Below are 13,779 nucleotides of genomic sequence, written 5' to 3' on the forward strand. Positions count from 1 at the left end.
TCCACATGCAAAAGAATAAAGTTGATAGCGGGGAATGGTGGTTCATGTCTGTAACCTCATATACAAAAATTAACTCAAAATGGATTAAAGGCTAAATGCTAAAATGTAAAACTATAAAACTCTTAGAGGAAAACATAGGGGGAAACTTCATAAGATGAGATTTGATAATGATTTATTGAATGTGACACTAAAAGTACAGGCAACAAAATCAAAAATAGATAAATGGGACTACATCAAACTTTGAAAGTCTTTATGTCAAAGAAAACAATGAGCAGAGTGAAAAGGTAACCTATGGAATGGAAAAAAACATACTTGTGAATCACATATCCCAGGAAGAGTTAATGTCCAGGATATGTAAGGAACTCTTACAACTCAACTACAACAAAACAAATAACCCAATTAAAAAATGGGCAATTGATTGAATAAACATTTCTCCAGTGAAGATATATAAATAGCTAACAGGCCTATGAACACATGTTCAACATCACTAATTATTCAAGAAATGCAAATCAAAACTAAAATGAGACATCACTTCACACCAGTTAGGATGTCTAGTATCAAGAAAACAATAACAAATGCTAGCAAGGATGTAGAGAAACTGGAACCCTTGTGCACTGTTAGTGGGAATGTAAAATGGTGCAGCTGTTATGAAAAATGGTAGGGAGGTTCCTAAAAAAATTAAAACTAGGCTGGGCATAATGGCTCACGCCTGTAATCCCAGCACTTTGGGAGGCCGAGGTGGGCGGATCACGAGGTCAGGAGATTGAGACCATCCTGGCTAATGTGGTGAAACCCCATCTCTACTAAAAATACAAAAAATTAGCCGGGCGTGGTGGCAGGTGCCTGTAGTCCCGGCTACTGGGGAGGCTGAGGCAGAAGAATGGCGTGAACCCAGGAGGCGGAGCTTGCAGTGAGCCAAGATCGCGCCACTGCACTCCAACCTGGGCGACAGAGCGAGACTCCATCTCAACAACAACAACAACAATTAAAAGTAGAATTACCATATAATCCAGCAATCCCGCTTTGGGGTATATACCCAAAAGTATTGAAAGCAGGATCCCAAAGCGATATTTGCACACTCATGCTTGTTGCAGTATTATTCACAATAGCCAAGAGGTGAGAGCAACCCACATGTCATTAACGGATTTTAAAATGTACTTATATATACAATGCAACTGTATTGTTGCAAATATTATTCAGTTATTATAATGATATATAATTATTAAAATTGTAACATTATTCAACCTTAAAAAATAAGAAAATACCGTCACATGCTACAACATTGATGAAACTTGAAGGCATTGTACTAAATGAAATAAGTCAGTCACAGAAAGACAAAAACTGTATGATTTCACTTATTTGGTATCTAAAGTAGTCAAATCCATAGATGGAAAGTAGAAGGGTGGTTGCCAGGGGCTGGAATGAGAAGGAAATGGACAGCTGTCCAGTGAGCGCAGAGTTTCACTTTTGCAAGATGGAAAAGTTCTAGAGATCTGTTGTATATCAATATGAATAAAGTTACCACTATTGAACACTTAAAAATGGTTAAGATGATAAACTTTGTATGTGATCTTAGCACAACTTTTTTTTTTTTTTTTTTAAGACAATCTTGCTCTTGTCACCCAGGCTGGAGCGCAGTGGCCCAATCTCGGCTCACCGCAACCTCCGCCTCCTGGGTTCAAGTGATTCTCCTGCCTCAGCCTCCCAAGTAGTTGGGATTACAGGCGTGTGCCATCACACCCAGCTAATGTTTTTGTATTTTTAGTGGAGACGGGGTTTCACCATGTTGGCCAGGCTGGTCTCGAACTCCTGATGTCAGGTGATGCACCCACGTCGGCCTCCCAAAGTACTGGGATTACAGGCATGACCATTGCGTCCGGCCTACTACAATGTTTTTATAAAAAGGAATGAAATACTGATATCTGTTACACTATGGCTGAACCTTGAAAACATTGTGCTAAGTGAAAGAAGCCAGTCATAAAAGGCCATGTATTATATGATTCCCTTTAGATAAGCCTATCCAGAATAGACAAATTCATAGAGACAAAAAACAGATTAGTGGTTGCTAGGGGATGGGGGAATAGGGGACTGCGGGTGATAGCTAAAGGTTATGGAGTTACTTTTTGAAATGATGAACAGTTCAAACAGTGGCTGTGATGGTGGTTAGACAACTCTGTGAATATGCTAAAAAGCAGTGATATATACAGTTTAAAATGGTATGTTTTGGCCAGGCATGGTGGTTCATGCCTGTAATCCCAGCGTTTTGGGAGGCCAAGGCAGGAGGATCGCTTGAAACTAGGAATTCAAGACCAACCCGGACAATATAGTGAGATCCCAACTCTACAGAAAACTATAAAATTAGTTGGGTGTGGTGGTGTGTGCCTGTAGCCTGTAATCCCAACGACTTGGGAGGCTGAGACAGGAGGGTCACTTGAGCCCAGGAGTTCGAGATTACAGTGAGCTGTGATGGAGCCAATGCTCTCCAGCCTGGACAACAGAGTGAGACTCTGTCTCTAAAAATATATATAAAGAAACAAAATAAATGGCATATTTTATGGTATTTGAATTATATTTCAATAAATCTTTTATTAAAATTTATAAAGAACACAAAGATAACTTGATTAAATCAAAAGGCACATTCTATTCTTGAATAGGAACATCCAAAATCATAAAGATGTCAACTGTTCCTAAGTTGATCTATAAATCTTTCTGGAAAAGACCAACAAGGTACTTTTGGTACTAGACAAGCTGATTCTAACATTGAAAAATAAGCAATAGTTGACTGAATAATTCTGAAAAAGAACAAGAAGGGGTTTATCAGGTTTCAAAAGAGAGTATAATAAAATAATTAGTGGGGAAAGCAAAATTGAAACGGGGTGTGTACAAAACTGGGAGCCAGTCAAACCACAGTGCTGGCCAAGGAAGCTAGAGCCAGCTGTGGGGTTCCTAGGTGTTGGAGTCACTCAAGAGTAACTTTTTTTTTACACTGAAACTTATGACATATTTGTTTTTGACCTACAAAACCAGTAGTGTAAAGTGATTCAATTTACTACTTGAGGTGACCAAATGAGGGAAAAATCAGAGTTGAATTCAAAGCTTTTTGTCAATGGTCAGTGACAAAGAAACCATGTATCCAAGTTGGAGGGCCTTAAAAACTAGTCCTAGATACAAAAATGCAATTCAGGATTGTTAGGGGATGCAATTGAAGAGGAGCTGAAGCTGCTTGGACATGAGGTGAGGAAAGCCCCAAGTAACAGCTGTTGCACACCCTGGTCTATCTTGGGGCTTTCTTTGATCGGTAACGTGTTGGTAGGGGCCCGGCAAAGTACAGTGAAAGACACTGGTTTTGGCTTAACCATGCAGGATCAGAGTTGATCACAGAGACCCACGTGGAAAAAGGGAATTGTAGTGGATGTGAAATGCAGTTGCCATTATGCAATTTTTATGGGTCAGTTCTCAGGTCGGAAGCCAAGCATGTCATTATCAGGCATGGCACATAAATTCAGTGCAGCATCCTTGATTGAATCTGGGACTGCAGAAAAATCACTGTAAAGAATGTCACTGGAACAATTGGGGAATTTTGAATACCTGTTAAGAAATAGTGTGTGGATATTGAATTTTCTGAGTGTGGTAATTATAGGTAATTATATTATGGTTATGTAAGATAATATTTTAGTTCTTGATAGATAGAAACTGAAGTAGTCTGAGATGAAGTGACATGATGTCTGTATCAAACTGCTTCTTAAAAAAATTTAAGCAGACAAAAAGTAAATGAAGCAAAATGTTAACAGTGGTTTAGTCTAGATAATATATGTTTGGTATTTTTTGGTTTTCTTTCTCTCTTTGTTTCTCTCTCTCTCTCTCTTTCTTTCCTTTCTTTTTTTCTTTCTTTCTTTCTTTTTTGACGGGGTTTCACTCTTGTTGCTCAGGCTGGAGTGCAATGGTGCAATCTCAGCTCACTGCAACCTCTCTGCCTCCTGGGTTCAAGCAATTATCCTGCCGCAGCCTCCTGAGTAGCTGGGATTACAGGCGTGTGCCACTGCACCTGGCTAATTTCTGTATTTTTAGTAGACAAGGTTTCACCATGTTGGCCAGGCTGTTCTCGAACTCTTGACCTCAGGTGATCTGTCTGTCTTGGCCTCCTAAAATGCTGGGATTACAGACGTGAGCCACCGCACCCGGCCAACAGTTTTCAAAATTAAAAAACAAAACAAAACAAAAACCTGAGAGGAGGCCTGGGTGTGATGGCTTATACCTATAATCCCAGTGCTTTGGTGGGCACAGGTACTTGGAAGGCTAAGACAGAAGGCTTGCTTGAGCCCAGCAGTTTGAAGCTGCAGTGAGCTATGATCACACCATTGCACTCCAGCCCAAGTGACAAAGCGAGACCCTGTCTTAAACAACAACAACAACAACAACAACAACAAACTTGAGAGAAAAGAACACTAGCATACATATGGTCAGCTGGATTTCTGTTTCTCTGTCAGACTGCAGGGGACACTTACCAAAAACAGACAGGAAGAATTAAGGACATGATCAGTGGTGAACATGCTTTAAAAGGTAGATGCTAAAATGGAACCAACAGGGCAATACAGGGCCTAAGGGTCAGCAGTCTGCAGTCACCTGCTGGGACCTTGTATTTGTCCTTGTTCTCCAGTACTCTAGGGGCGGGGAGCATTGACCCTCGGTGCCTTTGTTCTCCCTAAGGTTTGTTCTCATAAATTTCCTTTATAATCTCACCTGTGGGCAACATCCCCCTGTCCTTGTCTCCATTCTCTTGTGCCTTGGGGCACTGAAGCCGGTTCTGTTTTGCTTTGTTTTTTGAGATAGAGTTTTGCTCTTATTGCCCAGGCTGGAGTGCAATGGTACGATCTCAGCTCACCACAACCTCCGCCTCCTGGGTTCAAGGGATTGAACCACTGCCTCAGCCTCCTGAGTAGCTGGGATTACAGGCACCCGCCACCATGCCCAACTATTTTTGTATTTTTACTAGAGACAGGGTCTTGCCATGTTGGCCAGGCTGGTCTTAAACTCTTGACCTCAGGTGATCCATCTGTCTCGGCCTCCGAAAGTGCTGGGATTATAGGCACGAGCCACTGTATCTGGCCAGAAGCGTGTTCTTTGGTTTAGAGTCTAAGTAAATAACTACAGCAAGGGGAGCAGAGGGGTGGCTCACACCTGTAATCCCAGCACTTTGGGAGGCTGAGGTGGGAGGATCACTTGAGCCCAGGAGTTCAAGAGCTGCCTAGGCAACATAGCGAGACCCTATCTCTACAGAAAATTAAAAAATTAACCGGGTGTGGTGGTGCATGCCTGTAGTCCCAGCTACTTGGGAGGCTGAGGCAGGAGGATCTCTTCTTGAGCCCAGGAGGTTGAGGCTGCAGTGAGCCATGATGGTATCACTGCACTCCAGCCTGGGTGACAGAGTGAGACCTTGTCTCAAAAAACAAACCTATAGCTGTGGTTCTTCAGCTTGCTTAGGCAGGATGTGTATAAAGTGAGTATCTGTCTTAGCTGTACTTATGTCAGGGAAAAGGCATGAGGATTTAAGCGGCATTTTAAAAGGTCACCTAACATCTCAAATACCTGGAGCCACTGGAAACTGACAGCTGACCGTGCTGGAAACTGCAAAATGACAATTACTCACATGGTGAAGAGAAGATCTGAAAAGAAAACATCAGCTACTCTGCTTTCCTGCCTCTTTCGTAATAGTCTCAACTGCTTATTTATGAGATGTGGTTTGTCAAGATGATGAAAGGAGCTGAGAAGATTGGGAAAGATGCTAAAACATGAACAGGCATATTCTTATATGAACCTTTGTGATTTCCTATGAGCTCTTCCTTCTTCACCATGAAGGTGGTGGGCATCATGAGGCCAGCGAAATTTCCTAAGAGTTTATAGACCCAATATTCTTTTTCATTTCTTAGTTACTGAAGACACTAATGAAGCAATAATTGCTAAGAGGGCATTCTGGTAGCAGTCACTATCAGGGCTATAATAGCTACCCTTAGTGGAGTGCTTAGTGTCAGGATCTGTTTTAGGCATTGAAATAGATTATGTCTTGTCATCCGCAGCACAGACCTGTAAGCCAAGCATCACTATCCCCATGATACAGATGGAGAAACACACTCTCAGTGAGATTAAGGAACTGACTCACGCATATAACTAGTACGGGAAGAGTTGGGTCTTTACCACTGATGCAGTGTGGATATCTGTCCCTCCAGATCGCATGTTGAAATGTGACCCCCAGTGTTGGAGGTGTGGTCTAAAAGAGGTGTTTGGGTCATGGGGGTGGATCCCTCATGAATAGTTTAGTGCCTTCCCTGCAGTAACGCGTGAGTGCTCTCTACTAGTTCACAGAGATCTGGTTGCTAGTCCGGGGCCTCCCTCCTCCTACTCCCTTGCTCCCTCTGTGGCCATGTCACAGGTCGCTTCCCTTCCCCTTCAGCCGCTACTGGAAACTCCCTGGAGCCCTCCCCAGAAGCAAATGTTGGCACTAAGGCTTTCTGCACAGACTGCAGAACCGTGAGCCAAATAAACCTCTTTTCTTTGTAAGTTACCCAGCCTCAGGTATTCCTTTATACCAATGCAAAATGGACGAAGACACCTATTGAGTTCTGCTGCCCAGAATGGAGAAGTATGACTGGTACTGCTGCACATATTTATTCAATGAGAAACTATCTCAATTACACCGAGCATCTAGTTGTAGAAATGAGAAGAGGTACCTGCTGAACATTCTGGAAACTCGCTCCTTTTTTGTGCTGTGAGTTCAGACTGAACAGGATCAGCAAGCATAACTGTATCTGTGTTCCATGCCTTATTCTCCAGCATATACCAGGAACATTCTGGAGTTGAAGCTGTTTCCACTAACAGCCAGAGAACAGTCCAGTCCTAACGGAGGTGCCAGGGATGGTGTGTCCTGGAGAGCAATGAATTTCCTGGAGACGAAGTCTTCTGGAGTATTTCTAGGAAGCATAACTTTTTTTTTTTTTTTTTCAGACAGAGTCTCACTCTGTCACCCAGGCTGGAGTGCAGTGGCACAATCTCGGCTCACTACAACCTTCACCTCCCGGGTTCAAGCGATTCTCCTGCCTCAGCCTCCCTAGTAGCTGGGATTACAGGCACGTGCCACCGCATCCAGCTAATTTTTTTTTTTTGTATTTTTAGTACAGATGGGGTTTCCCCATGTTAGTCAGGATGGTCTCAATCTCCTGACCTCATGATCTGCCCGCCTTGGCCTCTGAAAGTGCTGGGATTACAGGCGTGAGCCACCGTGCCCAGCCGGAAGCATAACTTTTCAACGTTTGTGCAGATAACACCCTGAGGGGCCTGGCCCATGACTACAGAGGAACATCGTCTATGATTGAAATAATTAAAAGACCAGAGTTCCCTGCTAACTTTGAATATGATTTGGCCAAGCGCCTGGTCTTAGAGAAAACAAGAGCCCATCAGCAGGCAGGTCTTTATGGGGAAAAGGTTCCCCTCTTTGTGCTCTCTATAAAGACAGGGAGACGGCTGGTGGACTTGTCAAGGGATGCGTTCTCCAAAAGCAACGAGTGAGATGGAGTTTGAGGCGTATGATACCGATTAGAGATCCACACTTAGGAAGGGAAGGAGGAAAAACTGATGGGGCAGAGGAAAAAAACTTAACTGTGTTGTGGGCCCAGCACAGCCTCAGTCTAGCTGGAGGGCACTCTGAAGCAACCATGTTCATCAAGAGTGTCCACTTCAGGCCGGGCAGTGGCTCACGCCTGTAATCCCAGCACTTTGGGAGGCTGAGGTGGGCAGATCAGGAGGTAGGAGATCGAGACCATCCTGGCTCACATGGTGAAACTCCGTCTCTACTAAAAATACGAAAAAATTAACCGGGCGTGGTGGCGGACACCTACAGTCCCAGCTACTAGGGAGGCTGAGGCAGGAGAATGGCGTGAACCTGGGAGGCGGAGCTTGCAGTGAGCCGAGATCGCGCCCCTGCACTCCAGCCTGGGGGACAGAGCCAGACTCCATCTCAAAAAAAAAAAAAAAAAAAAAATTGTCCCCTTCAGACTGGAATGATGAGGCCTGTGTATCCTGCTTCACCCAGTGACTGAATGAGGCTGCCCCAAGAGGACAGCAGCCTTGGGTGACCCAAAATCACCCCCAGACCAAGGACCCCCAAAGAGCCAAAAGCTAGAGGCCGCCCACTGACCGCAAGCCCTGCAGCTAGGCAGCACATCTTCTTTGGTGGGGAAGATGGAGGAGGGGGTGAGTGGAACAACTCCATGCCTTCTGCAGTCTTCTACCCAGGCTCTTCCAAGCTCCCCATAGCATCATCCTCTTAGGCAACATCTTTTACTAAATATTGCATTAGATGCTAGTGGCATCTGTCCCATATCCCTTCAGCCCTCCCTGTTTCATCTGCGGCTGTGGTTGACAGTTTTTGTGCAAGCTAACAGCTTCTCCCTCTTGCCACTGGGGTCAGTTAACTTTCAGTTACAGACAAACCTGTTTAAAACGCAAACAGGCATATACCTCTTAGAAGAGAACAAAAATGTGGTCTTTTCAGATCTTAGACTTTAAGAAATTTTGGAACCAGGAATTGACAAACAGTGCTTGGAATTCAAGGACTGAACTGGCCCCAGGCATTTCTAAAAGAAATTCCAACTCAGTAGAGAGAGTAATTTGAACTTGCATTTCCCATGAGCAAACTTTCATGATCCTGTAGCTATAACACGACTGGATAGTGAGAACATAACCACTGCTGGTATCATCCCAACTTGTCCGCCCACAGTGTTAGCCTTTGGGCTTCCTGGGATATCTGAGTGGCAAGTTACCCATGAAATACATTAGGCAAACAGGATTCGATGAAAGAAGGAGGAAATTCTTTCCACACTTTGGATGTTTATATTTTAGATCTAAATTGTGGCATGTACATACTGGTTCTTTCCTTAATCATTGGCTTATTGCAGTTGAAGTTCACATTAATAAAGGAATGTTTTCTGTGTAAAGAGAGACAACCCTGCTGATTTCCTGCTGTAGGACAGGCTATCCTGGAACTCGGGCAGGCTGGGCAGTTATCTACACCCAACCCTGATCCTCTTAGTGTTTCTTCAGATGTTAGGCCTGCACCTTCAACTACAAATTAGGCAAAGCTAAGAGACATACATGACTAATTTCATATATTAATTTTATATATTCCTATATTAATTTCCCAAAAAGATTTTAAACGAAGGTTATACAATGAAGCTAATCAAATAAAAGTGGCAAATCAAGATAAGGAAAGAAAACCCGAGATTTCATGGGAGCAAAAGGGCTGCTGTAACCGCATCAGAATGTGGGCATGAGGTCCTAGTTTCCAGAGCAGTAAAAACAAAACAAACAACAACAACAACAAAACACACACACACACACAAAACCACCAAGTTACACAGTTCTCATCAGAAAGAGGAGCGCATTCCAGATTCTTAACAGAGATGCATTTTCCCTCCCAAATTTCTAAAATTTAAACATTAACAAATTTATTTTTATTTTTTATTTTTATACTTTAAGTTCTGAGATATATGTGCAGAACGTGCAGGTTCGTTACCTAGGTATATGTGTGCCACAGTGGCTTGGTGCATCTATCAACCCGTCACCTATGTTTTAAGCCTCTCATGCATTAGCCATTTGTCCTGATGCTCTCCCTCACCTCGCCTCTGCTCCGACAGGCCTGTGTGTGTGTTGTTCCCCTCTCTGTCCATGTGTTCTCATTGTTCAGCTCTCGTTTATGAATGAGAACATGCAGTGTTTGGTTTTCTTTTCCTGTGTTAATTTGCTGAGGATGATGGCTTCCAGCTACATCCATGTGCCTGCAAAGGACATGATCTCATTCATTTTTGTGGCTGCATAATTTTCCATGGTACATATGTACCACATTTTCTTTATCCAGTCTATCATTGATGGGCATTTGGGTTGATTCCATGTCTTTACTACTCTGAATAGTGCTGCATGCACATGTACCTTTATGATAGAATGACTTATATTCCTTTCGGTATATACCTAGTAATGGGATTGCTGGGTCAAATGGTATTTCTGGTTCCAGATCCTTGAGGAATCGACACACTGTCTTTCACAATGGTTAAACTAATTTACATTCCCACCAACAACGTAAAAGCATTCCTATTTCTCCACAGCCTTGCCAGCATCTGTTGTTTCTTGACTTTTTAATAATTGCCATTCTGACTGGCACGAGATGGTATCTCACTGTGGTTTTGATTTGCATTTCCCTAATGATCAGGAATCTTGAGCTTTTCTTCATGTGTTTATTGGCTGCAAAAATGTCTTCTTTGGAGAAGTGTCTGTTCATATCCTTTGCCCACTTTTTGATAGGTTTGTTTTTCTTGTAAATTTGTTTAAGTTCCTAGTTAATTCTGGATATTAGATTTTTGTCAGATGAGTAGATTGCAAAAATTTTCTCCCATTCTGTAGGTTGCCTGTTCTCTCTGATGATAATTTCTTTTACTGTGCAGAAACTCTTTAATTAGATCCCATTTGTCAATTTTAGCCTTTGTTGCAATTGCCTTTGGCAATTTTATCATAAAATCTTTGCCCATGCCTATGTCTTGAATGGTATTGCCTAGGTTTTCTTCTAGGTTTTTTATGTTTTTGGGTTTTACATTTAAGTCTTTAATCCATCTTGAGTTAATTTTTGTATAAGGTGTAAGGAAAGGGTCCAGTTTCAGTTTTCTGCATATGACTAGCCAGTTTTTCCCAGCACCATTTATTAAATAGGAAATTCTTTCCCATTGCTTATTTTTGTCAGGTTTGTTGAAGATTAGATGGTTGTGGATGTGTGGTGGTATTTCCAAGGTCTCTATTCTGTTCCATTGGTCTATATGTCTGTTTTGGTACCAGTACCATGCTGTTTTGGTTACTGTAGCCTTATAATATAGTTTGAAGTCAGGTAGTGTGATGCCTCCAACTTTGTACTTTTTCCTTAGGATTGCCTTGGCTATGTGGGCTCTTTTTTGGTTCCATATGAATTTTAAAGTAGTTTTTTCTAATTCTGTGAAGAATGTTGATGGTAGTTTGATGGGAATAGCATTGAATCTATTAATTACTTTGGGCAGTATGGCCATTTTCACAATAGTGATTCTTCCTATCCATGAGGATGGAAGGTTTTTCCATTTGCTTATGTCCTCTCTTATTTCCTTGAGCAGTGGTTTGTAGTTCCCCTTGAAGAGGTCCTTCATGTCCGTTGTTAGCTATATTTCTAGATATTTCATTCTCTTTATAGCAATTGTGAATGGGAGTTCATTCATGATTTGGCTCTCTGCTTGTTTATTGTTGGTGTATAGGAATGTTTGTGAATTTTGCACATTGGTTTTTGTATCCTGAGACTTTGCTGAAGTTGCTTTATCAGCTTAAGGAGTTTTTGGGCTGAGAAGATGGGGTTTTCTAAACATAAGATCATGTCATCTGCAAACAGAGACAATTTGACTTCCTCTCTTCCTATTTGAATACCTTTTATTTCTTTCTTTTGCCTGATTGCCCTGGCCAGAACTTCCAATACTATGTTGAATGGGAGTGGTTTTTAAATTTTTAAATGCCTAATTAAAAAATAAAATCTGGCCAGGTGTGGTGGCTTACTCCTATAATCCAGCACTTTGGGATGCCAAGGCTGGTGGATCACCTTAGGTCAGGAGTTCGAGACCAACTTGGCCAAGATGGTGAGACTCTGTCTATACTAAAAAAAAAAAAAAAAGATACAAAAATTAGATGGGTATGGTGGCAGACACCTGTAATCCCAGCTACTTGGGAGACTGAGGCACAAGAATCATTTGAACCTGGGAGGCAGAGGATGCAGTAAGCCGAGGTCATGCCATTGCACTCCAGCCTGGGTGATAAGGAGAAACTCCATCTCAAAATAAATAAGTAAGTAAGTAAATAAATAAATAAAATCTAACATTTCGAAGGTAAATTTCTCATGTGGAACTTTACTTTTCAGATACTGATTGATAATGCATGATACTGATTGATGTAACGTGTAACAATTTTCCAGCATAGATAGAAGTAAATTTTCCATAGCTTGGCTGAGCATGGTGGCTCAATTTTAATCTTAGCACTTTGGGAGGCCAAGGTGGGAGGATTGCTTGAGCCTAGGACTTTGAGACCAGCCTGGGCAACATAGCAAGACCCCATTTCAGCTTTTAAAAATAAAAGAATAAAATTTAAAATATATATATATGTATCTCCTTCAGCCCTTATAGGGGAAAGAATGTGGGTTTTGTTTTCAGGAAGACCTGGGTTTAAATCCCAACTTCGCTAGTCACTATTTGAAGGAGCTAGAGAAATTGTTTACTCTCTTTGAAGTTCAGTTTCCCTCTCAGGAGAGCAGAGATGATGAAATCTTCATCACAAGGTTGTCACAAGGATTACATACAATAACATACGTAAAACTCTAATCTGGTACTTAAGAGATGTGATTTTCTTTTCCCATACAGGCATGCTCTCTCTTTTTTTTTTTTTTCTTGGTGTATCAGTCAGAGTTCTGCTAGAAAAAAGATTGCAGAGGTATAACATGTAGCACAAGGATGATTTTCGAAGTTGTAGATGTTTATGGGATGGCAATGTTCCCAGAGACTTGCAGGAACAGGGAGCCATTCTCACCTGAGCAGTAGGGATGGGACCCATCATCAGAGTCTGGGGAGGGAATTGTGGCCAGAGGACAGGGAGGGCCCCTGACAAAAGCTTTGGTAAAGGCATACCACTATTGCTAAAACCATGGCCAGTCGGGGAAGGAGCCGGGGAAATCCAGGCCGTAGGCTCTCTCTCCTCCTACATCAACAGCTGCTGCTATCTCCATCAGCCTAACCCAGCTGGAGGCCAGGGGGAGAGGTGACTTAAGTGATGTGGTCTGTATAAGTCATCCTCCCAGGGCACAGAGCAGGGTGGGGAGGAGTAGAGTGGGTCTTAAAAAACAATCCAAGACTGTCCAGCACACATGGATGAAAACCTTGATGCAAAAGGCAAAAGCAGGTCATGGAAGTACAGCTAACTGAAAGGGATTTTGTGAGGATTTGGAGTTTTCCTGTGATGACTCAGAGTACTTCCAGGGAGTACACGTATAAATACGTGCATCTTGCACCAGTCTGGCTTTGGGATGCAGAGAGCACACAGTGAAAACTGATGCTCTCTACCAGGGCCAGGCTTGCTGTAGCTTCACACTCCTCCACACTTTAGAAAACCTGCAGGTGACCAGCAGGGAAGATGAGTCTGATGTTGCCTTCTGCACCCCCTGTCCACCCTGATAAGATGTTATCAATGACAATGTGTGCCCGAAACTTCATTAGCAATTTTAATTTCACCTCATCCGGTGGTCCTGTGATCTCGCCCTGCCTCAATATGCTTTGTGATGTTTTATTACCTTGTGAAGTACGTGATCTCTGTGACCCACACCCTATTTGTGCACTCCCTCCCCTTTTGAAAATCACTGATAAAACTCGCTGGTTTCACGGCTCGGGGAACATCACTGGTCCTGCTGACATGTGATGTCTCCCCCGGACACGCAGCTTTAAATTTCTCTCTCTTGTGCTCTTTCCCTTTATTTCTCAACCCAGCTGAGGCACTTAGGAAATAGAAAAGAACCCACGTTAAACATCGGGAGCGGGTTCTCCCGATACACCAGAAGTGGCTCATCCAGGCTCTGCAGGCTGAGTCCATAGACTGTCAGAGAGTTGGTACTTCGCTGACTGAGGCCCCACATCACAGGGGTGGGCCAAGGTCAGTGAAGCCCTGCACATATTCAAAGAAGCTATTTCC

The sequence above is a fragment of the Macaca nemestrina genome, chromosome 9 (genome assembly GCF_043159975.1).
Source record: "Macaca nemestrina isolate mMacNem1 chromosome 9, mMacNem.hap1, whole genome shotgun sequence".
Taxonomy (NCBI): Eukaryota; Metazoa; Chordata; class Mammalia; order Primates; family Cercopithecidae; genus Macaca; species Macaca nemestrina.